Source organism: Rattus norvegicus, chromosome 9 (assembly GCF_036323735.1).
Source record: "Rattus norvegicus strain BN/NHsdMcwi chromosome 9, GRCr8, whole genome shotgun sequence".
NCBI classification, from domain to species: Eukaryota; Metazoa; Chordata; class Mammalia; order Rodentia; family Muridae; genus Rattus; species Rattus norvegicus.
The window spans coordinates 112,414,505-112,437,740 of NC_086027.1; the positions used below are offsets into that span (position 1 = coordinate 112,414,505).

Consider the following 23,236-nt stretch of genomic DNA (forward strand, 5'->3'; position numbering starts at 1 on the left):
TGGGTTCCTCGTAAGTCTTGATGGTTGTGCTTTCAAGGAGATGCTGAGGCTGGGGCAGAAATGTGCAACACTGAAGCCCTTAGGACGTTAGCAAATTTAACTGTCAGCCAGAGGTCTGCCTGGAGAGAGAAGCTGGGGAGGCTACTTCAGGTGGCTATGAAGGCTCGCAAGACATCAGTAAGCAAGGTGGCGATGCAGGCGTCCTACTGAATCTCTTATTCTAATCTTATGGACTAAGACCCAGGAGACCTACCATTTAAATTCAGGTCTGTAAATGAGGAGGGTGTTCAGTTCTGAGGTAAGCAACTATTTCTTCTTCCTTTTTTTTTTCCTTTTTATTTGAAGGGGGTGTTCTTTTTCATTCATTTATTTCTTCATTCATTCATTTTACATTAAAATATCAGTCCCCTCTCCTCCCAGTCCCCCTTCACACTGCTCCCATTCCACTCTCTAAAGCCTTTAGCCCCACCTTTCCCCTCCACTGCCCAATCACAGGCTCTAGCCTTTATTTGACCAGTTAAACTGGAGAAGGTTCACATGGAATCACCTGACTATGTGATCCGCTCCTCTTGAGGAAGCAGAATTCACACCAGAGTACCAAGAGCACCACGGGAAACCCACGACACAGATGTGCAGCTTGGTCTTTCATGGGGTAACTGTTCCAATTTCAGTTTGAATCAAGAAGCTCGAAGCAGCTGGGAAGCAGGATGTCCCTACCACACAAAGGCCAGGTTTTCTGTTCTAATCAAGCTCTGGATTCACTGGATTTGAACCTCTCCAGCATAGAAAAGAATCCCTTCACCTCAACCTACCGAGTCCAATGCTCATATCTCCCAACAACTCTTTCTAGACACTTGCATAATGAGTGTTTGATGAAAAGGCCAAACATTGATGGCTCAAACAAGGTAACACACAAAACCAGCCATCTCGTTGCTATGTAACTATGATTACATTCTTGTTTTTATTCTGGTATCTCAAAGACTTTACCCAAGAGGTTAACAGAATTCGTGTTAGTCCTCTTTCAATGTATACCATTTCTTTCCCTAAACGCTTATTTCAAACCTTGGAATATTACTATAATTGTATAAAATTAAGAGAATTTTTTTGCCCGGATGGAACTGAGGAAAACCTTAGGTTCTAATTCCACTCCTACTCTCCTGCTTATCTTGAGTATGGTCTTGGTAAAGCCAGTTTGGGCTGTAAGATTCCACTCTCCTCGAGTACAAGAAGAGCGCTAGACCAGGGGACTCCTGTGGACGCCTCCTGGCCATGCCCCCTGCTCTCTGTTGCCTCTAGCTCTTTGGATTCTTCATGAGTGGAGATGAACCACCAGCAGTCCTGGTGGTCAGTGTGGCAGAGTGTGTACACAAGATGACTGATCAAAACAGTTTATTGATCCAACGGGGAAAAAGACAATAGGTTTGTGTTATCCATGGTGTCCTCCAAAGGCACAGCCACACTTACCCAAAACACTACCAATCTTTTCTTTTAAAAAAAAAATGGGGTTGGGGATTTAGCTCAGTGGTAGAGCGCTTGCCTAGGAAGCGCAAGGCCCTGGGTTCGGTCCCCAGCTCCGAAAAACAGAACCAAAAAAAAAAAAAATGTAGTTTGGGCTTAGGGCAGGAAAGATGAGGGGCGGAAGGAACTGGGTAATTTATCCATTCTTCTGCCAAATGTCTAAACTAGTCATAAGCATCTAAGTCCTTCCCATTCTCTAGCATTAATACATAGGCTTGTTGTTCTGAGTGATCTTCACTACCAGTGGATCCTTAACTGCTTTCCTTCAAGGATAGGATGGTTATGGCGCCTCCTGTGGCCTCAGTCATATGAGGTCAGTTTCTTTCACACACCACAGATAATGAATAGCAAATGTTAAATTGTATAACTTTCTTACTGATCTTGTATTATGGTTGCTAACTTTGAATATGTGTGTGTGCGTGTGTGCATGCGTGTGTGTATTTTGTAGATTATTTTTGGCTTCCTTTTTTCCATGTACATGTATGTTGTGTGCATGGTTTTGATGAAGGGGTGCATGCACATAAAGATGTGTGCATGTGTGCACGGCAAGGTTGCCACAAGGAATTGTCCTCAATGACTCTCTTCTATGAAGCTGTATGAGGCAGGTCTCTCAATCAAACCCAGAGCTCCTGGATATGACTAAGAACACTAGGCAGCTTGTTCTGGGGATCACCTCTCTGTGTCTTTCGAGGCTGGAAATACAGATGGATGCCGATACCACCCAACATTTTACCATCTACATTTAATGGCTAAGTCAACTTCTCAGTCATGCCATTATGTTGCGACGTGTAGATGTTTTTCCATAACATTGTATTTGGAGTTGAGGAGACAGGTCATGGTAGAAAACACACTAATACATTTAAGGTTGATTTTACTAAAATATAAATGTGTAATCGCTCTGCAAGCAGTGTTATAGGCAGTTGTCATATGCTGCTTTGAAAACCTGACAACCTTTGCCCCATGGTTACTGACGAGAAGAGCCAGTTATGATCATTCAAATCAGGAGTCTAAACCAACATCAGTTAAGTTAGCAGCTCCCCTCTCTCCCAATCTCACTCATCTGGTAAAAGGCGGCCACAATCAGAGGGGAGGGTTGTGGGCTTTGCTGGCAGAGAGGTTTGCTCAGCCACTAGACATGTGGACACCGAGCGACTCCTGTTTCAGGTGACTGGGAGCCCCACTGAGTCAGATGACTCTGGGGAGAGGGAGGGAGAAACGCCTTGAGCAGCCCATGTGATTCCATTTATATAACCTCATTCCTTCCTAAAATATAATGTTCTGTTCTTACACTCTTCTCACAAAGTTATCGTAGTTTTCCGATCATGTATTTGAGCCAAACGACCACTGTCTTGGGCTTGTTAACTTACCATCCTCCGAATGTGTCTAACTAAGCAGTAGTAAAATCTTCCATGATTTCTGGAAGAGGATTGGACAAATTTATGGTAAAGCCATCCACTGAGTCCATCTTGGCTTAGGGGCAGCAGAAAGAGATTGTCAGTAACCAGAACTTAAGGGGTTTTCACTGTTTCCACATTGGGCTGACTGACAGAACACACATAAAACTGAACAAGAGGAGAGGGGAACTTGGCAGTTCTTTTGTGCGGCTCTTTCTTCTGGTGCATGCGCTCATCACGGCCTCCCTTACTTCAGATGCTGTGCTTAACTCGTGTTCATTGTTTGCCCAGCTGTGTTTAGAGTTCCTCATGACAGAGAGTACTCTGTGGTGACTGGAAACAGCAAGGATGGGGATTTTGGAAGTGTTTCTGAAAGCCAATGTGGAGTTCTGCTAATAGATATTTTTGGAAACCCAGTTATTCAGCCGTTTCCGCTTCTTCTGCCTTTTCCAGGCTGAGACAAGGAAGGTCTTCAGCCTGTGTAAAATCAACTCACAGTCGGCAGCAATGTTGGAGGCCTCCTCGTAGAGCGCCAGTATAGATGTGGGGCTTCCCGGACTCCGAGGCCTTGTCTCTCCCAGCCAAATAAAATTCTCTGGTGGAAGTTGGGTGCAACGTGGACCCCTTCATTTATGGGGTTGGTTTTTTCTCCTGTATCTTACTATATACTGGTAGAAGGTGAACATTAATAGAATGAGACCAACAGGCATTTGGGAACTGTGAGGGGATGTCAGATATATTTTGTAAATGTACAGACCTTAGTAAGCGGTTCTTAACAGGTCCCTGCTGGTTGCATCCCAAGTTATTTCTTGCCCAGAAAGAGAAGAAGCCAGCGTAATCACCATGTGGCTGTTCCCCTGTGGCTCCCTCATCACCTTCTCTCCATCTTAATGACAGTAAGATAATAGGGGGTTGATTTGCCGGCCAGAACACCGAGAATTGTGTCTGACAACACTGGTTTGCTTACATAAATGGCTTAGTAAAATTTCACAGCTTAGGGCAAGCTTTTCCTTTTGAATTCTTTTATATTTAAGAAAAAGCAGAAGAAAAAACACCACTTGACATTAATTCTGACTCAACAAGACGCGGGTGAGCGAACTGTTGTGGACTGCCAAGAACTTAGTGACATATCACTTTAGAAATGATGGATGCCTACCAATTACGGACCTTCTATTGCACTGACAGTCTTGGCATTGAGTGCGGAGGCTGCTCGGGATGATAAATGGATATGACAATTTATTAAAGATCAAAGGCGTGGTGAGCATTTGAGTACAGAGGCATCCGCTTAGAAAGAACGTGGGAGAAGGGAAAACAAAGGTAAATACAGGTCAGGTGGGAGAAGTGTAAACTTTGAAATGAAAGGCATATCTGAAGTACATATTTGATTTGTTTTGAGATGCAGAAATTCAAGAATCTTAGTAGCCATGTATGTTAGAGGCAACGAAAATATGTGTGAGACAATTCTAAGACCTGACTTCACCTCCCTGTCTCCTGACATACGCTACCATGGATTAAGGCCTCTGGGTTGACTACGGTCCTTCCCATGGTCTGGTTAGTTTCAGTGAGAGTTCCCTTTCTCAAATGAAAATGGAAGTCATGAAGTACGGGCACTAAAAAAGGCACTGGGACAGAGGCAATCCCCCAACTTCAGGACTCTACAGCCTTTTTGGTAAACCAAGTGACACACCGATATTCCTAATGGCACACATAATCAACACTTCTTACACATATACGCCATGTGACACCACTCAACCTAAAAGAAAAATAAAATTCCAAGGGTGGTTGTGCATGCCTTTAAACCCAGCACTCAGGAGATAAGAGGAGTGCAGTTCTCTGTGAGTTCATGAACAGCCAGGACTGCTTAGTGAGACCCCATGTCGATAAAAAGGAAATCCTGAACTTTGCTGGTAAGTGAATGGAACTAGAAAAGATCAGATTGAGAGAGGTAACCCAGATCCAGAAAGGCAAATGCCACGTGTCCTCTCTCATCTGAGGATCCGAGCCCCAAAGCTTCAGATGTGAGTACATAACCTGCAGTAACTACATGAACCAGGGAGATAAAAGGGAACAGCGCAGGGCGGGTGAACAAGAGAAATAGGAATAGCAGGACACAAGTTTTCTGAAGGGGAAACAGGGAAAACAGGGGAGGGAGGGCTCTAATGAGGAAGAGGGAGAAAGATAAATACAGAATGAGGAGTAAGGTAAAATATCAGCAAAGGTGTCTGAAAAAGTCATGAGAAGTCACACTGTTAACTACCTACCTAAAAAACAATGCCAAAAACTATGTATAAGTCTGTACATAAATACATACTTTAAATGAAATTTTTCCACCTGGACTGACAATGCTCCTCCCTAGGTCCATAGGCAATCTAACAGGAGTTCCAAAGCTAGGTATGAAAGCCCCCTCTTCAGCCGTTGGTCAGATTTGTAAAAGAGACTCCAGATACATTGTAGGATGCCACTGTTGCCCTTGGTTGACCCCACCTTCACCCCCAGTTAAAAGTCCCGATTGCTGAAGGTGCTATGTACTTCAGACATAGGGCTCAGAGGCCCTGTGGTGGTTGGAATAGGAATGACCCCAAAGGCTCACACACTTGAATGCTTGGTAATTAAGGAGTGGCACTACTTGAAAGGGATTGGAGGTGTGGCCTTGTTGGAAGAGCGTGGGCTTTGGGGTTTCAAAAGCTTGAGCCAGGGTTGGGGATTTAGCTCAGTGGTAGAGCGCTTGCCTAGCAAGCGCAAGGCCCTGGGTTCGGTCCCCAGCTCCAAAAAAAAAAGAAAGAATAAAAAGCTTGAGCCAGGCCCACTGTCTCTCTCTTCCTGCTGTCTACCAATCTGGCTAGAAAACTGTCAACTCCTCTAGGACAGTGTCTGCCTGCATGCCACCATGCTTCCTGCCATGCTGATAATGGACTAAATCTCTGAAACCGGGAGCGAAGCCCAAATAAATGTTGTCCTTTATGAGAGTTTCCACGGTCATCATGTCTCTTTGCGGTAGCAGAACATTGACTAAGACAGCCCCTGGGTGGGATGTGAAAATCTCCTCTCTGAGCGCTAACTTCGACGATACTACTGAAGGGCATGGTACAAACCTCCAAACGAAGGAAGCGAACAATAGTCCTGCTCCACTCTGACGCCTATGAGGTGCACTATGAGGCACTCTAACCCTAAGGATGCATTAGAGGCACACATAATCTTGCAGCACCCAATCTCTCTCTCGTTGGACTTAATATGCACTCAATTCATAGGAGGGGAATAGTTTCCGGAAGGGAAAACGCATCCATCTGTCTGTAACTACTGAAGTTCTGGATCTTGGAGATGAACTTATGACCTCCACTTTACATGTAACTTCTAACTACATTCTATGTGTGTGTCCTTGTAATCATAAGTAAGTGTAGTTCTCACCCCTTATCAAGAGACTTCTCTTTTCAACAAACTGAGACTATTACAGAAAACCGTCACCAATCAAAATGCAGAGCAGGGGAGAGGAGTCCCAAATGATACACAGACCACCTAATTTCTGTACCTAATGTTTGGGGATCGCTGTAGATGAGGAAAGAAAGGCTGTAAGCGACAGAGGAATAAAAGGTTTGCCATAAGGTTTTGCCTCTTAGAAATGTCAGAAGCTATGCCACAATGTTTCCACAACGTGGCTTTCTAAACATGAGCTGAACGATGGCATGCTAACATAGAAGGGAGAAAGGTCACAAGGCCTCAACCCTAGACGAAGAACTGCAGGCATCTAAGCCCTGCTGAGGGTTGGAGAAGGTCTTCCGCAGGGAAGGCTTCTCACACCGCTGGTTATCCGGTATCAAATGGTCAACCCTGAAAACGTGTGCAAGTAACATACAGGACTGAGCAGGTGGTGTTTAAGTATTTCAGAGAGACAGAGTATAACAACAAGAAAAGAAAACATGAATTTGAAAGAGCGACTTTGTGTCGGGTACAAGGGAGGGTGTGGAGGAAAGAAAGGGAAGAAGGAGTGATGTCATTATAACTTCAAAATAAATTTATTTTTGTTCACAGCTGCATTGCTGGAAGTGTTTCCCAGCTGTAGGAGTTCCCTAGAATTTTTAGGGTCACTTGTGCGTATTTTTTGCCATATCATTGTAATTTGACTTCCTCTTTTCCAATTTGAATTCCCATGATCTTTAGTTGTCTTATTGCTCTAGCTGATACTTCGAGGACTACATTGAATGGGTCTGGAGAAAATGAAAAGCCTTGTCTTGGCCTTGATTTTAGTGGAACTTGGTGGGAGTTTTTCTCCATTTACACTGTTGATGTTGGCTATGAGCCTGCTGTAGCCTGCCTTTCTTATGTTGAGGTAACGTCCCTTGTATCCTAGTCTCTTCAGGAGTCTTGTCATGAGGAGATGTTGGACTTTGTCAATGACCTTTCCCAAATGAGATGATTGTGTGGTATTTGTCTTTCAGTTTGTCGATATGATGGGTTATGTTAATCAACTTGTATATGTTAAACCATCTCTGCATTACCAGATAGAGAGGAGTTGATTGTGGTTGATGATCTTTTTGATATGTCCTTGGATTCAGGTTGCAAGTATTTTATTGATAAATTTTGCTTCTAGGTTCATGAATGAAATTGGTCTCTAATTCTCAGTCTTTGTTGAGTATCAGGGTAACTGTTGCCTCATAAAATAAATTCGTTAATGTTCCTTCTGTTACTAATTTGTGGAATAATTTGAAGAGTATTGGTGTTAACTCTTTTTAACCCCATAGGAAGAACAACAATATCAACCAACCAGATCCCCCAGAGCTCTCAGGGACTAAACCACCAACCAAAGAGCACACATGGAGGGACCCATGGCTCCAACTGCATATGTAGCAGAGGATGACATTGTCTTGTATCAATAAGAGGAGAAGCCCTTGGTCCTGTGAAGGCTCATTTCCCCAGTGTAGGGGAATGCCAGGGTGTTGAGGTGGGGATGGGTAGGTGGGAGGGGGAGCATCCTCATAAGAAGCAGTGGGAGGGGAGATGGGAGGGGGGAACCAGGAAATGGGATAGCATTTGAAATGTAAATACATAAAGTACACAATAAAAAAAGAAAGTATGGTAGAATTCTGTGCTAAAAGCGTCTGGCCCTGGACTTTATTTCTTTTTCTTTTTTGCCATTTCTTTTGGATTTTCTAATTTAGTGAAGTATAGGTTTTTAGGATTCTCTGGATTTCTTTAGTGCCTGCTATGTCCCCCTTTTCAACTCTGTTGTTTCTGTCTTTGTTGATATCCAGCCTTAATCTGTGGTAGTCTGATAAGATACAAGGTATTCTCCTAATTTTCTTGTATCTGTAGGCACTTGCTTTGTGTTTGAGTACGTGGTCAATTTTGGAAAAGTTTCATGGAGTGCAGCAAAGAAGGTATATTCTTTTGAGCTTGGATGAAATGTTCTATAAATATCTGTTAGGTCCGTTTTGTTTATATCATGTTAGCTCTAGCACCTCTCAGTTTAGTTTCTCCCTGGATGACCTGCATCTTGGTGAGAGTGGGTACTGAAATTTCTCACTGTGATCTATGTGATCTAAGCTTCAGTAGTGTTTCTTCTACAAACATGGTGCCCCTGTATTAGATGCATAGATGTTAAGAATTGCAATGCCCTCTTGGTGGATTTTTTCTTTGAGGAGTATCTAATGTCCTTCCCTATCTCTTCTGGTATGTTTGAAGTCTATTTTGCCAGTTAACACCAGCCTGTTTCTTAGGCCTATTTCCTTGAAATATCTTTTTTCAATCCTTTTATACTAAGAATTTTTCCTACTTGGTGTTAAGGTGTGTTTCTTGGATAAAGCTGTAGGTTAGATCCTGTTTGGTTTTGTTTTTTAATCCAATCTGTTAGTCTGTGTCTTTTTATTGGGGAATTGAGGCCAACAATGTTGCAGAAACCAATGAGCAGCATTCACTGATTCCTGATATTTTTTTGTGGGTGTGTGTCTGTGTGCATCCATGTGTCTGCATGTGTCTCTATGTGTGTCTATTGTGTGTGTGTACATGTGTGTGTATATATTTCCCCTCTTTTGATTTGCTGGTCAGGGATTCTGTATTGTGTTTTCTTGGGTGTGGTTAACCTCTTTAAGTTGGACTTTTTCTTCTAGTGTCTTCTATAGGGCTCAGTTTATAAATATTAAGATATTGCTTAAATTTGCTTTTTATCCATGGAATGTCTTATTGTCTGCATTTATATTTGGCATCTGTAGTCACTTAAGAGTTTGTAGAGCATCTGTTGATAATTCTTGGTACTGATCTCTGGTCCTGTCTTTGTCGGAAGAATGGTTTTCCCTTGGTTTCTGTTGTCCTCCCTGGTCCTTAGGAGGGTGTGATGACTGTGTATTGCCTGGCAGGAAAACTTTCTGGGATCCCGATGGGTGTGGCCATTGGGGGGTTCCTGGTAAAATGTGTTTCTAGGTATGGGGAGCTAAAAAGTAGGAATGGGGATGGACTGGGGGAAGCGTGGCTGAGTGGGTCACAGGAGGGAGGAAAGCAGGGTGTTCCACCAGGATCTGCTTAGTGCCCTGGGAATAGAGAAAGGAGGTGAGAAACGCCTCAGCAGGTGGTCTGCCACAGAGCTGGGATGAGACCAGGGAAAGAGACTTGGAGGAGTGGAGGAAGACGTCAATATCTACCTTTAGCCTGCCTGTTTCCCTGGTCAGAGAGGCCTATGGGTTGATGGGAGTGCCTCTGGGATAGGGGTCTGGGATAGATCAATGAGAGAGAAGGGAAGTTTGGAAGGGGAAATCTGTGTGATCCACTGGAGAAAGTGGGGGTGAGAAGCCTCAGCATATGGTCTGTAGCCCAGCTAGGGGTGAGACTGGGGGATGGATTTGGAGGAGTTTAGGAAGGGGTAAAGATCTGCAGTTAGTTTTCCTGCTTCCCTCTCAATGTTATCCTTCTGTGAACCTTTCCACTGTGCAGACAGGAGCAAGGGAGAGCCCTCTATTGGAGTGACTCCAGCGGTCCCTGTATTCACGGAACAGAATGAGCTGTCCAGGGTGCTGAAAGAGGAAGCTTCTGTCACTGCCTGGGTAGTCTCTACAGAATGTGGGCTACACACTGACTATTTTTTAAAAAAACAGTCCTGTGGCTTAAGATCATCATGGACTTCTGAGCCTTTTTTTTCCCTCAAGATTTTTATAAAAAATACCGTGGGTTTTTCTCCCACTCCCTTGGCTGTTTCTAAAGTGTGGTTTACCATTTTAGATCCCTCTCCTTCTTTTAGACACTGAATGGTGGCATTCCTCAAAAATTGCACCAAGCCCAACCGCCCATCCTGCTCTGTGCTTCTGCCAAGGCAGCACCCGCTCCACCCACACCCTCCATCAGCACCGTCCGTCGTTCCAGCCCACACTTCCTCCTGAGCTGCAGAACTGTGAAACTCACTGCCCACTTGACACCTTGGCTGAGGGGACTCAAAAAACACTACCTCAAATCCGGAGAGTTCCAAAGCAAAGTTATGTCTTCTCTGTCCCAAATGCCCCAACCGCCCCAACCACCCCTCTGTCTTCCCTCCCTCTCTCACTGGGGCCTCTGCTGGACTGGCTGGTCTATCTCCTCTTCTCCCCCCTCTCCCTCTTCCTCCTCACCCCCTTCTTTCCTCCCCCTCTCTCCCTCCTCACCCTCCTCTTTCTCTCCCTTCCTCCCTCTCATCTATTTCCTACTACCTTTTCTTTAAATATCAAGATCTTTCTGCCTTCTTCCTCTGTTTTGACCAGTATAATGTGTACATTCATGCTGTTTATAGGTTAGATTATATTATGATTATGCAATTAATATAATAATAGTTTTGTACTTACACAATCTTGGATGTTATCATAATCACTTTTTTGTTATTAACATTTCCAACTCACACATTAAATTTTATATGTCACTTTGTGAAATTTAAATGTGAATACATCCATATATAAATCAGGTCAACAAATGCACGTCTCTTGAATCAATTATCATTTTAATGAAAATCTTCAAAATTCTATTCGGTTTTTTAAGGTGTCCATACACACAGTATGTGTTGTCTATAGTCACTAAACTGTTCAATAAAATATCCAAACTTTTTTCTCTTACCTCTAACTTAATACTCATCAATCCCTTTTCTTACATCCCTTCCCTCGAGTCTTCCCAGGCTCCGGTAAGTGCAGATCTAACCTTACCTTCTTTGTGAAAAATTCATGTACTAACAAGCCCGTGAAGTATTGGTCATTCTGTGCCTGGCTTGTTTCATTTAATATAACTGTCTCACATTGCTGCATGTGACAAGGTTTCAGCCCTGCTTTCCTGTGTCCACATTTTCTTCATCAATCCCTCAACTGATAGACACTTAGGTTCTCTTCATTTTATATCTAAATGGGATAGTGCTACAATAGACATGGGATAAAGATTTCTCTTCTACATGGTAATAAGCTATTACATGCACACATGTATAGGTAAATAATCTGTATATAATGTGATATTTTATTTAAATGTATGTTTTATATAAATACATATTTATAAATCCACATCATAAATGTATATATCCAGTGGTAGATAATTACTTTTAAGTTCTCAAGATTACTCAAAACAAATGTATCCTCATTGCCTTATTTAAGATATTTATGTTTAAAGGAGTTAATTTGCCTAGTGTCACCTAACACACACTCTCTCTCTCTCTCTCTCTCTCTCACACACACACACACACACACACACACACACACACACATTGTGATGGTTTGTATATGCTTGGCCCAGGGAATGACACTATTAGAAGGTGTGGCCTTTTTGGAGTAGGTGTGTCTCTGTGGATGTGGGCTTAAGACCCTCACCCTAGCTACCTGGAAGTCAGTCTTCCACTAGCAGTCTTCAGATGGAGATGTAGAACTCTCAGCTCCTCCTGTACCATGCCTATCTGGATGCTGCCATGCTCTTGCCTTGGTGATAATGGACTGAACCTCTGAACCTGTAAGGCAGTCCCAATTAAATGTTGTCCTTTATAAGACTTGCCTTGGTCATGATGTCTGTTCACAGCAGTAAAACCCTAACACACACACACACACACACACACACACACACACACACACACGTACGTCACTCCTCACTCAACCACCAAGTGCTTCTTGTGTGCCTAAGATGAAACTAGAAATCCCGACTGCTTCTTTCTCCAAGTCTTTCCCCCTGTGGTGCATGGGCCAACTGCATCATTCTTTTGTGTACTTAAGTGTCCTATCACCCACTTTTCACCACTGGGAATTCCTACTCTCTGTCCTCTGTTGGATGGTGTCTTCCTCCTGAGGAGACACCTCCCCTCAACATCCCACTGAAAGCTTTTATATGTTTTACACACGCATACACACACACACACACACACACACACACACACACACGTGCATCCCTCTTGAACATTGCTATGGTACTGTGAACTCACTTTCCTTGTACACATTGTTACAGATACTGAACATATATGCTTGTTTTGACATGTGAGATTGTAACCAACATCTATCTTATAAACTTGAATTTAAGTTCCCATGGGAAAGAATATCTGCAGTGTCCTGTAAACGATGGCTGAAGAAGTGCATGAAACTCAGCAGTCTGAGCACACAGTTTTGAATGAATCCTATGGGGAAGATAGGCTAGACACGAGTGTGAATCTAGCCGAGAAACTAGCAGACATACCCCTGGCTGAGGCTTACTTTTTCTTTATTCTGAGGTTCCTTTCTTTCTTGTGTGGTGGTAGCTCACACAATGCCTGCACAGAGTGCTCTGTGAAGGAATTCAGCTTCTCTTGGGAGCTGTTTTCCCCTTACCATTCACACCTGTAGCCAGTGTCGGCTGTGGTAAAGCCTGGTTAACTGGAACCTTGTTCACCCTGAGAGGTGACAGGTGCTTGTTCAGTTCATGCTCAGAGATCAAATACCTGACCCTGTAGGTTGATGTCATCATGCAGGTGAAGGCAGGTACAGGATAGAATGAGGCCTGTTATTGTTTGAGAAGAAAGAATGGGTGGGAGAAAAGTTTCAGAGTGGAGGAGACCAGGTGAGGGGAGGGAGAGCAGCAGAGAAAACATGGAGGCGGATGTTAAGATTTCCCTCTGCACTTTACAGGTTGTTATGAATATTCTTAAGAGATGGGTGTGTACAGGATTTTGCCTGGCATGGTGGCAACCTGACTTGGGAACTAGATGGGTACAGAAATTGTCAGGCTCAGAGAGTAGCCATCGGCAAGTGTGAGATGGGATGGAGCTTAGCAGATGAGATGCTTTGTTGACTGAGATGAAAATATCCCACAGATGCCATGTGGCCCTACGATGCCCTCACTAGCATGGGATAAAAGAAACCTTTTTTAATTTTACCACAACATGACCCTATCAAGTATTTAAAAGAGGAAAAGATCAAGACCTGAACATTGTTGGCTTCATGTTTTCTGAGAGCTCGAAAGGTAGAACAATTGTAAAAATTTGATCAATGCCCCAGTCAAGATTTCTCTCCTAACCAAGCAGGTAATAAATGCTTGCAAACTACTGTGAAAATATCTTACAACAAGCCCAATACTTTCCTTTTCTCTGGCAGACCAACGAGGATATGAAAAATAAAATACAAAACATGTAGACTTCGTTTCTGTTGTTGTCCCGTAAAGGGGCCATCATGATTCTAGTTCATCTGTATTTGAAATATAAAATTTCTTCTATCTCATTAATATCATGTTAATACCTGTGTAGTGTTTAGAATTCTACATCATCCCACTCTTAATGAAGAGTTCAGAGGGCGACAGTGGTTTTGAAGGAAAGCATTTATGATGACAAGTGGGAACTGAAGCTATGGAGTGGTCCCACTGCTGCAAAACAAAAGTTCCTGCTGAGATCAAGGCTCTGTTTCAGCAACTGAAACAGGATTAGTAGCTGTAACAAAGTCAGGGAGGTTCACCTACAAGGCAAACTGTGGTAATGCTAAGACACCTGGTGAGAATAGAGGAATGGAGAGCCATTTGATCAGTGGATTTCACCTCACAGCACCTAAGTCCCAACAGAATGAAGAAATGAAACTATGTCGATCTGCAAAATTACACAGCAAGCCAAAACATAAAATGCCAGCCCTGGGGTGGGGTGGGGTGGGGTGGGGTTTATTATACACATATAATAAACAATAAAAAAAACAGAGAAAAGCTAGATGAGGTAGAGGTGCTCCTCCCCAGGAAAGAACACACACATTATCTGTCCAGTGCCAAAGGTCAGCCCTGAAAATTCACATACAAGTAACATTATGTGGTCTCAATGAGTTATTTTAAGAAAAATATATGTATATACAAACACATATGCATGCAGTAACAATTAATGAAAAGGACGTCATGAATTTAAAGGAGAGTAGGGAGGAGGTTGTGACAGGGCCTGGAGGAGAAAGGGGGAGAGGTAAATGTAATAATCCAACTGTAATTTCAAAATCAAAACGGATGGTTAATATCCAAAATAGGTAAGGAATTCGTACAATTCAACCATAAAGCATTTTTTTATAAACTGAAACTAAGATCTGCAGACAAAACTTGATTATTGGCAAAGACGATCTGAAGGCATTTTTCTAAGAGGTTGTTCAAATGGCTGACAAGTATACAGCAGTGTTTTCAGCATCACTAATCAAGTCAATTATCCAAACCACAATGGTCTGTGATTTCCCATGGAGGAAGTGGCTTTAGGACTTAGTCAAAAGATCAGTGTGTGATGGGTAAAAGAGAACATTGACAGACTGGAGGGGTGGCTGAGTGATTAAGAGCATACACTGCTTTTTCAGATAACCAAGGTTTCAACACTCGTGCTGGGTGGCTCACATGCACCGAAGCTCTAGCTGCAGGAGCTTTGGCGCCCTCTTCTGGCCTCCACAAGCATATGCACCCATGTGCACATATCCACAGACACACACACACACACACACACACACACACACACATACACACACAATTAAAAATAAAATTTTAAATAGTGCATTTATACACTGATGGTCCTGTAAATGGTCCAGATATTTGGGGTGGAGATCTTCAAAGAGCTGAAAGTAGAATTATGACCTGATTCAGGATCAAAATTACTGTGTCTTAAAGGGGGTGGGGGTATGTGGAAGAATTATGGGCACTACAAATCCCAGAAGTTTTAGCATGTTGCAGGACTGATCTAAAATAATAGTTGGTTTCTTATCACTCAGACATCTCACAAGAGACAAGATGTAAAAGCCCACTCTCTGAAGAAGCCCTTTACTGTTTTCTTTACTTCTCTCCAGCCAACAACCGAGATCGGCTGTGTGGACTTCGGAAATCTCCACTTTACTTTTCCTAGTAAATCTGCCCAGCATAACCACTGTGGTTAATGTTGTAAATGTGATGGGACCTGAGTTTAACTGAGAGAAATACTCCTAAGGGGGTGTATGAGGATATTTCCAGAAAGGACTGCCTGAGAGGGAAGGACCTTCTCTCTGAATGTTGCACCTTTCAGTGCATGACCCAGGTATAGAGGTCTGAGTACCAAGCCACGTCGTTTGTCTACATTGGTTTCTGTGAGTGTATCTGTTCTCTCCCTCCATGCTGCTGCTGTGGTCACCACTATGGCTGCTTCAGGCTCCAGCCCCTTCAGCACTGCAGTGGACTGAAAGCAAGCAAGCAAGTCTTCACGAATCTTCCAGGTTTTTGGTGCCAGGCTGAGATTTAAGAATCCAGCTCCATGGAGTTAAGGTACGAATGCCCATTGTTGAACTAACCCCTCTCATGTAAACCAGTCCACTGAGTCTCCTTTTGTAACGTATAGGTAGTCTATCGGTCAGGTTCCTACCTAACACAACCATAAAGTCTATACACGCAAGCACACAGCACGTGGTGAAAACTTGGTATAAACTGTTTTTAACTAGGCAGAAGCAAGAGGATAATAATATATAAAAGCAGAGCCATTATAACGCTGTGTGTTCTCTGAAGGATCCTAGCAAGTTGTATCTTGAAGATAAAGCAAAACAAGCAGAAATGTGAGGTGCTTTTCACTTGCTCTTCATTACGGTCTTCGTAGTGCTTTATAAAGAAATACTTAAGAAAATCTAGTAATGACTGAACAAGAAAATCAGGAACTGGAGTGTGTAGGCATGTTACCTACATTCCTCTCTTCAGAACAGACCTTACAGCACCATACAACTCTTTTAGGACTACACTCCTAAGGCATAGAGAAATGAGCTAATTTATTAAAATCAATTTTAAAAAAGCAGCTGTCAGAAGACAGAGTTGATATTATGTGTGATCATGAATGGTTTTAAAGTTTTAAGTAGTTATTAATTTAAATATTTATATCATTTTATGTATATGAGTGTTTTGTCTACAGATATGTATGTGCAAACATGTGCGTGCCTGGTGCCCACAAAGGTCAGAAGAGGGCATCAGGTCTCACCATAACTGGAGTTAGGGATGGCTGTAAACCACTGTATGGGTGTGGGTACCAAGCCCAGGTCCTCTGTAGAAGCTACAAGTGATCTTAACACTGAACCATCTCTCCAGCTTCTTAAGTGATTATTATAAAACAGTATCATTATTATCTTATCTGTGTCTTAATACCTGATGTGCTGCCTGATTCATAAATTTCTGAGAATGCGTGCTGGTTGGGTTTTGCCAATTTAACAGAAACTAGAATTGTCCAGAAAACGTGAGCCTCAATTGAGGAGTTGTCTTTATCAGATTAGCTCTGAGCATATCTGTGGGGCATTTTCTGGATTGATTGATAAGGGTGGGCAAAGCCCATTATGGGCATTACTATCCCTAGGCAAGTGGTTCTGGGTTATGTAAGCTGAGCAAGCCTGTGGGCAGCATTGGCTTAGGCAGTTTTCTCCTTTGGGTACCTTGGTGACCCCTGATAATGTCCCTATCAACCATATAGACCCTTTCGTTCACAATGCTGCTTTTGTTTGGTGTTTTATCACAGCAACAGAAACGTATATGTATATGTATATGTATATGTATATGTATATGTATATGTATATATGTATATATATGTATGTATGTACATACGTATGTATAAATGACCATAGTGTATATGGCATGCTGTAGTGTCCAACACATCAAGAATACCCAGTTCTGAGGCTGGAAAAGGTTCCTTGGTGGTGAGCGCCTCCTGCTCTTGCTGGGGACGTGGTACAGCCCTCAGCATACATATCACAACTGACGGTGACTCTAGTTCCAGAGAATCGATGCTCTTTGCTGTCTTCTTTGGGATCTTGCACACATGTGATGCACACACACGAGTCAGAAACACACACATAAATAATGAATAAAAAAACTAAAAGAAATATCTATGCCCATATGGACAGGACTGAACTGTGACCCTTCTCCTCAGAATAAAAAAAGATGGTGTAAAGACATAATGTAATGCCTAAAATTATGAAACAAAACCAGGAAAACACTGCAAGACAAATGGCCTTGGCAATGGTCTTCTAGATTTGACCCCAAAAGCACAGACAGCTAAATAGAAATCAGGTGCATTGAATCTCATCGAACTGAGCTTTCCCATAGCAAGAGACACAATCAGGAGACAGCAGCAGAGAATATCTGTAGACTATTCAACTGATGGAGGATTAATGTTTAAAACTATGTAAAAAGACTTCTAAGAATGTTAAGATAGAAGTAAGAAATCTAACTAAAATACACTGGTAATCTGAATAGACAGTCTTCGAGAGAATAGACACAAGTGCACAACAGGTTTCTAAACACATGAAGGCATTAGTCATCAAGAAATTGAGCCAAACGCAGATAAGAGGTCATCTTACTCCATTAGCACGGCCATACTGAAGAAGGGAAAGGCTGCCTAGCAGTGACAAGGACAGGGAGAAAAGTGAACTCTCCCGGTGTCGGTGGAAATGCAGACAATGTGGCCACAGAGGACCGTGCTTCCAAACTTACAAACAGATGCGCTGTCAGGTCCAGCTCTACACTTCTGGATGTGAATCTGCGCCCCAGGGTCTGTCTTTGTGACCTGCTTGGTGTGCTATCACGAAAGCAAAGACAGAGAACCAACTCGGGTCCTCACGCAGGAATGGGTGGGGGGAAATGTGGTCCCTGGACAGTAGAAGACTGTCTGCCGAGAAGGATGAGCTTCTCAAGAGAACGGGTGCAATGGGGGACATTAGGTTAAGCTGACTTGGTTTTATCTGAGTATAGAATGAAGACGAGTTAAGGGGAGGAGACATAGGGGTCAGGGCCCTTGCGTCGTGGATACCCAAGCACACTCAGAGAGAGGGGACAGGTTTTGGTGTTCCCCAGCACAATAGGATGTTACGGTTCATCATCACCTGTTGTGTCTTATGAACACTTAAAAGAGAGGTGCCTGACAGCTTGACAACTTGAAGGCATGACAAGATAAACATGCCTGCCTTGGTCTGGCCGTCACATTTGGTACGTGCAATTATTACAAGTCAAAAGTCAGATAAAGTGTGTCTTGTGCCTTGTTCCCTGTATGGAACAGAAATAAGCAGATTTGTTTACAGGATTTGTTCAGATTCTAGAAGTAGAGGGAAGCCTGGAAGATATTAACAGACCAATTCAATCCTTGGGACTCTCCTTTTAAACTCTATCCATGTTTCAGATTTCCCACTGGCTTTGCAAGAATCATGGTAATTAGAAAATGTCATAAATGCCCTGTTGATGAACTGGAGATGTTTAGAGTTTACTCAAGATGTGTGTCCTAATCAATGTCATGTTTTCAAAGTCAAAAGGCAGGAACTGAAAAGAAACATAAGGAAGGGTTGCATTTATTATGGTTTGAAGGCAAGCTCTCTAACAATTGTTAGCACCTTTTAATTCAAATGGCATTCGCTGGGAGGGGAAGAAAAAGAGCATGGTGTATTGGAGTCAGAACATCTTTATTTAAATCTGAACTCCAGAGTGAACAGCTGTGAACCCTTAGGCAAATCGCATTTTACCTCAACATAATATTTTTTATTGATTATTTGGGAATTTTATACAATGCATCCTGGTCACACTCACTTCCCACTCCTCCCAGGTTTATGCTCCCACCCTTGCATCCCTGCTAAACAAACTAACCTCACTTTCCACCAAGTCCTACTTGGGTTGCCTAGATACTCACTGGAGCGTGGTCAGACTCCCAGTTAAAGTCCCTTAAAGAAACCCCAGTCCTTCCCCACCCTCCCGCCAGAAGCCACAGACTGTGAGGAGCTGCACTTCAGCGTGTTTATCGGGGTTGTAAGGACTCTCTTCATAGCTTCCTGTCTGTGCTGCTCCTTTTTGTGGGAGAATGGAGTGGGGGAAGAGGTCATCACAGTAGCCTTCGCTGTCTCTCATTCTCAGTTACGAAGCTGCAGTCATAGATACCACAGCAAATGAAGCTTCCTTGTCCACAGCAGACCAGGGACATCAACATGGTCTCTGGACTAATCACATCTCTAAATCTCAGTGTCTTTGTTGGAGGAAAGTACACCCAAGGGAACGCTGAACATGGACAGCATGAGGGTCCATTGGGAAACAGAATTCATCATCGATCATTTGACAGCTCACTACCTAAGACTAAGGAAAGGTCCAGGTCTCTTCCTTCATGAAAGTTTCTCTACAAATGTTTCGATGGCTACCTGTGTTTGTGGAAATGGGCATGTCTCAAAGCTCCGGATTTCAAGTTCCTGGCATATCCAAGATCCCTTGTGCAGCTAATACCAGACTTCCGATGGCTGGCGGCTGGCCGGGGTGGCAGTGCACATCTGCAATCCTAGCACCAGAAGGCCGAGGGAGAGGATGACTTTAGCGCAAGCAGTGGGGACCAGCCTTGACCGTACGGTGATTTTTAAAACTAAGGGAATTATTTATGAATAAAAAGATTACTAAATTATGGGTAACTAATAATAACTCAACAATTATTTTGACAATTAGCTTTTTAATAAATTAAGAAACTAAGAAAATTATTTGTTTGTGCACTGAAAAGGGTTTTCATGTTTGCCAGAAACTGGAAGAGCAGAAAGGCCGTGTTTCTTACAGAAATCAGTGTTGAGGCGCAGGCTGTTTCTTCTGCAGATCTCTACACATTTACCAGTGGGCTACGAAGAGCCATGATGGGTCCCTCTGGCTTCTCTTTGGTTGCTGTAGAGGTCCTCCTTTTAGGTCTTTTTTTCCTCCTGTAGTGAATTTTCCCAGTCTGAGGGAAATGAAGAGTTCACCGTTCTACCTCGCCGCCATTGGTTAAATCACACTTTGGAGCTGAGCTAGATCCTCTGTGAAGGAGTTTCAGGGAGAAATCAGGTCCACCTTGATCATCCGTCCATTCACGGTGGCGTGACATCTGCTGGAGTGGCAGGAGAAGCTGACAGTCGGCGTTCACCAGGTTTGCCCGTCATAGCCTGGTCTAGTCGTTTGCGAATAAATGAGGTCCTCAGAGTATTGATCAGCCAAGGATTATGAACGATAGAGCTTTAAGTTACCAGTGTCCCAGTCTTCATTTATACGGAGACCATCATGAATCTTCAGATTCAAGGTGTAGCATGAAAACGTGGACTTTAGAAACTGGGACACAAATGAGTCTAGAAATGAAAAGTTTGTTTTTCTAACTTGCTTTAGGGGCTATAAATTTTCAGCCTTCAGTTACACGCAAGATGCTTTTATTGACAAGGAGAGAAAATGGAGAACACTGTGCTTTGAAGCGGAAGGGTTATATACCTTAGTTTCTATCTGCAGTTCTGATGAAGCAGCAAAGAGTCGTAATGATATTTTTTTTTCCATTTTAAAAAAATGCCCAGGGGCACACAACGCATGTGTCTAATGACCCGTCCCACTAACCCTCCCCCAGCCTAGCACATAGGACCAAAGGGATCAATTTCCTCTTGAAAAATTTCATGAGAAGGGAATTCTATAGATCATGTAAGTAAAGATGTGTGCTTACAAATGTATAAAAGACAAAAATTTTGAGTAATTTTAAGCCCAAACTACAATTCGGTCTTCAATTTTGCTCTAAAAATAAATTCATTGGAATGATTCTTCAGTGTGGGAGCTCCCAGTTCTCCCTTGGAAGTGCATTTCCGGACTTCCACCCTGAAGTCCGAGTGCTCTGGAACACTGAGGCACCAGAGAACTTCTCAGCTCTCTGCTTACTGTCAGGTCCCAAAGAAAAGCCCTACCCTTCCTCCAGCTCTGCCTGTAACTTGTAATGTGCTGTAGTTTGGTTTTGTTTCTAAGTGCTAATCACCTTTTGATTTATATTTTGATCCAACTGTTATTCAAAAGTATTTTCATTCCCAAACTTATATAAAATCTCCAATATTTGTGCTTTGGCTTCTAGATTTGTTATGTTAGTTCGAGAAAAAATAGCAAACTTGATATTTTCTTATTCTTCTTAGATTTTTTTAAAGATTATTTGTGTTACATTAACTCAGAAAAGACTCCATGGCAATAGGAAAAGAAATCTTTAAATTCTACTATTGTTGGGTATGGGGGTGTTCATGTATCTGTTGGATGTATTTGATCTAGTATTACTCAAACCCAACTTATTCATATTGACCTATTGGATACTTTGTCTATTACTGAATGTCGGATATTGAAATATGTCTTATCATTGTATTTCTGTCCCTTCCTGTCATCTGGTTCATCAATATTGGCTTCAGATGTTTAGAAGTTCTAATATTGAATAGATGTGTGTTTACGTCTAGATCTTTCTCATCCGTTGTCCTTTATAATGTGTTTTGCTTTGTGTGACAGTTTACTACTTAACAGCTATTCTGTTAGAAAAATAGATAGATGATAGATAGATAGATAGATAGACAGACAGACAGACAGACAGATGGATGGATGATAGATGGATGGATAGATAGATGATAGATAGATAGATGATAGATGGATGGATAGATAGATGATAGATAGATAGATGATAGATGGATGGATAGATAGATGATAGATAGATAGATAGAGATATAGATAGATAGATAGACAGACAGACAGACAGATGGATGATAGATGGATAGATAGATAGATAGATAGATAGATAGATAGATGATGGATGGATAGATAGATAGATGATAGAGAGATAGATAGATAGATAGACAGACAGACAGACAGATGGATGGATAGATACCTTTGCTGTTGCTTATGCTTGACCAACAGGTCCTTTTCTATCCATCAACACTGTCATAGCTCTAGTGAAATAAACAGGCCAAATGGATTTTCACAAATCCAACTAAAGAGTGTGAAAACATAGTCCAAAAGCCAGTGTCACAAGTAACAGATAAACAAGGGACAATTCTGAGTAAAGACAGGGAGAAAGAGAGGCCTACACCCAGGACACTAATCTATTTTTCAGAGAGATACTGAAATAACAAACACCTAAGGGAGAGGAAAGAAGCAAAAGCCAAGAAAGAAGAAATAAATCTTTCATACTTAATACAATTGTTTATCCAGGAGACAAATCTCTTAAGAGAATTTACTCAGGGTCTCCGCCAATTAATCTACTCAACGTCGCAGCCTGGAACACACATGAGGAACAACTGGGAGATGCTGAAATAAGAAGTTTATACTAAAGGCGAGCCAGAGTACTGAGCGGTGAACGTGGGAGTTCAAGTATTACTAAAGAAGAGAAGCAGCCATTTCCAATCCCTGGTCATGTGCACATCCAGTCATCTCTCGTTTGGGAAGGCGGACCAGTATTCTTTAAATATTCGGTAAACATTTTAAAAAACCAGAAATACTTCAGTCGGGTAGTAAATAAAGATGAATACTAATGGAGAGTCATTTGTAGCAGTGTGAATAAAAGGCATCGTTGGATCCAAATTCGTAGATACATTATCAGCAGCGAGCTGTACCAGCTAGGCTTCCCCACTCTGCTCAGAGCCAACCAGAAGCAGAAGACTGATATACAGGAAAATGACCCAAAACAAGGGCAACCAACCATCATTTCTGAAATACAGAGAAGAAGTGTGCTATTGGAAGAATGGGGTGTGTGAAATACCGGTTTGAAGTACAGTCTAACCATAATCGGTCTTTGGTAAATATCCTGCTCAAGGAAGGGTTAAGATATCAAATGTGAATTGTTAAAAATATTAATACATATGAGTCCTCTGTGGAGCTCATCAAAATTAATAGCAAAAAATATATATGACATATTCTTTAAATGAGCTGGGTTGAAAAATAAAGTCTTCCTGTCTAGAATAAAGCTTTGCATATTAAACAATGTAGGTCACACACATTGTGAGATCCACGCTGAGATTCTTCATTGTAATATGTCAGAGGAGTAAAGTAGGGGGAATATCTAAGTACATTAGTAATAAGCATCTCAAGGCCCTGGTGATATCATTGCAGATACGTCAGATACACATTGAAAACCACTCACCTACATCAACCTATCCCAAGTCTATGTTTTCCTG

The 23,236-nt window shown here is 42.3% G+C and overlaps 1 protein-coding gene across 1 annotated transcript in view; it reads right to left on the reverse strand.

The window, feature by feature from the left end:
- Positions 1-23,236, reverse strand: part of Tmem232 (transmembrane protein 232) — a 228,059-nt gene that overhangs the window by 79,936 nt on the left and 124,887 nt on the right. The window lies entirely within an intron of this gene.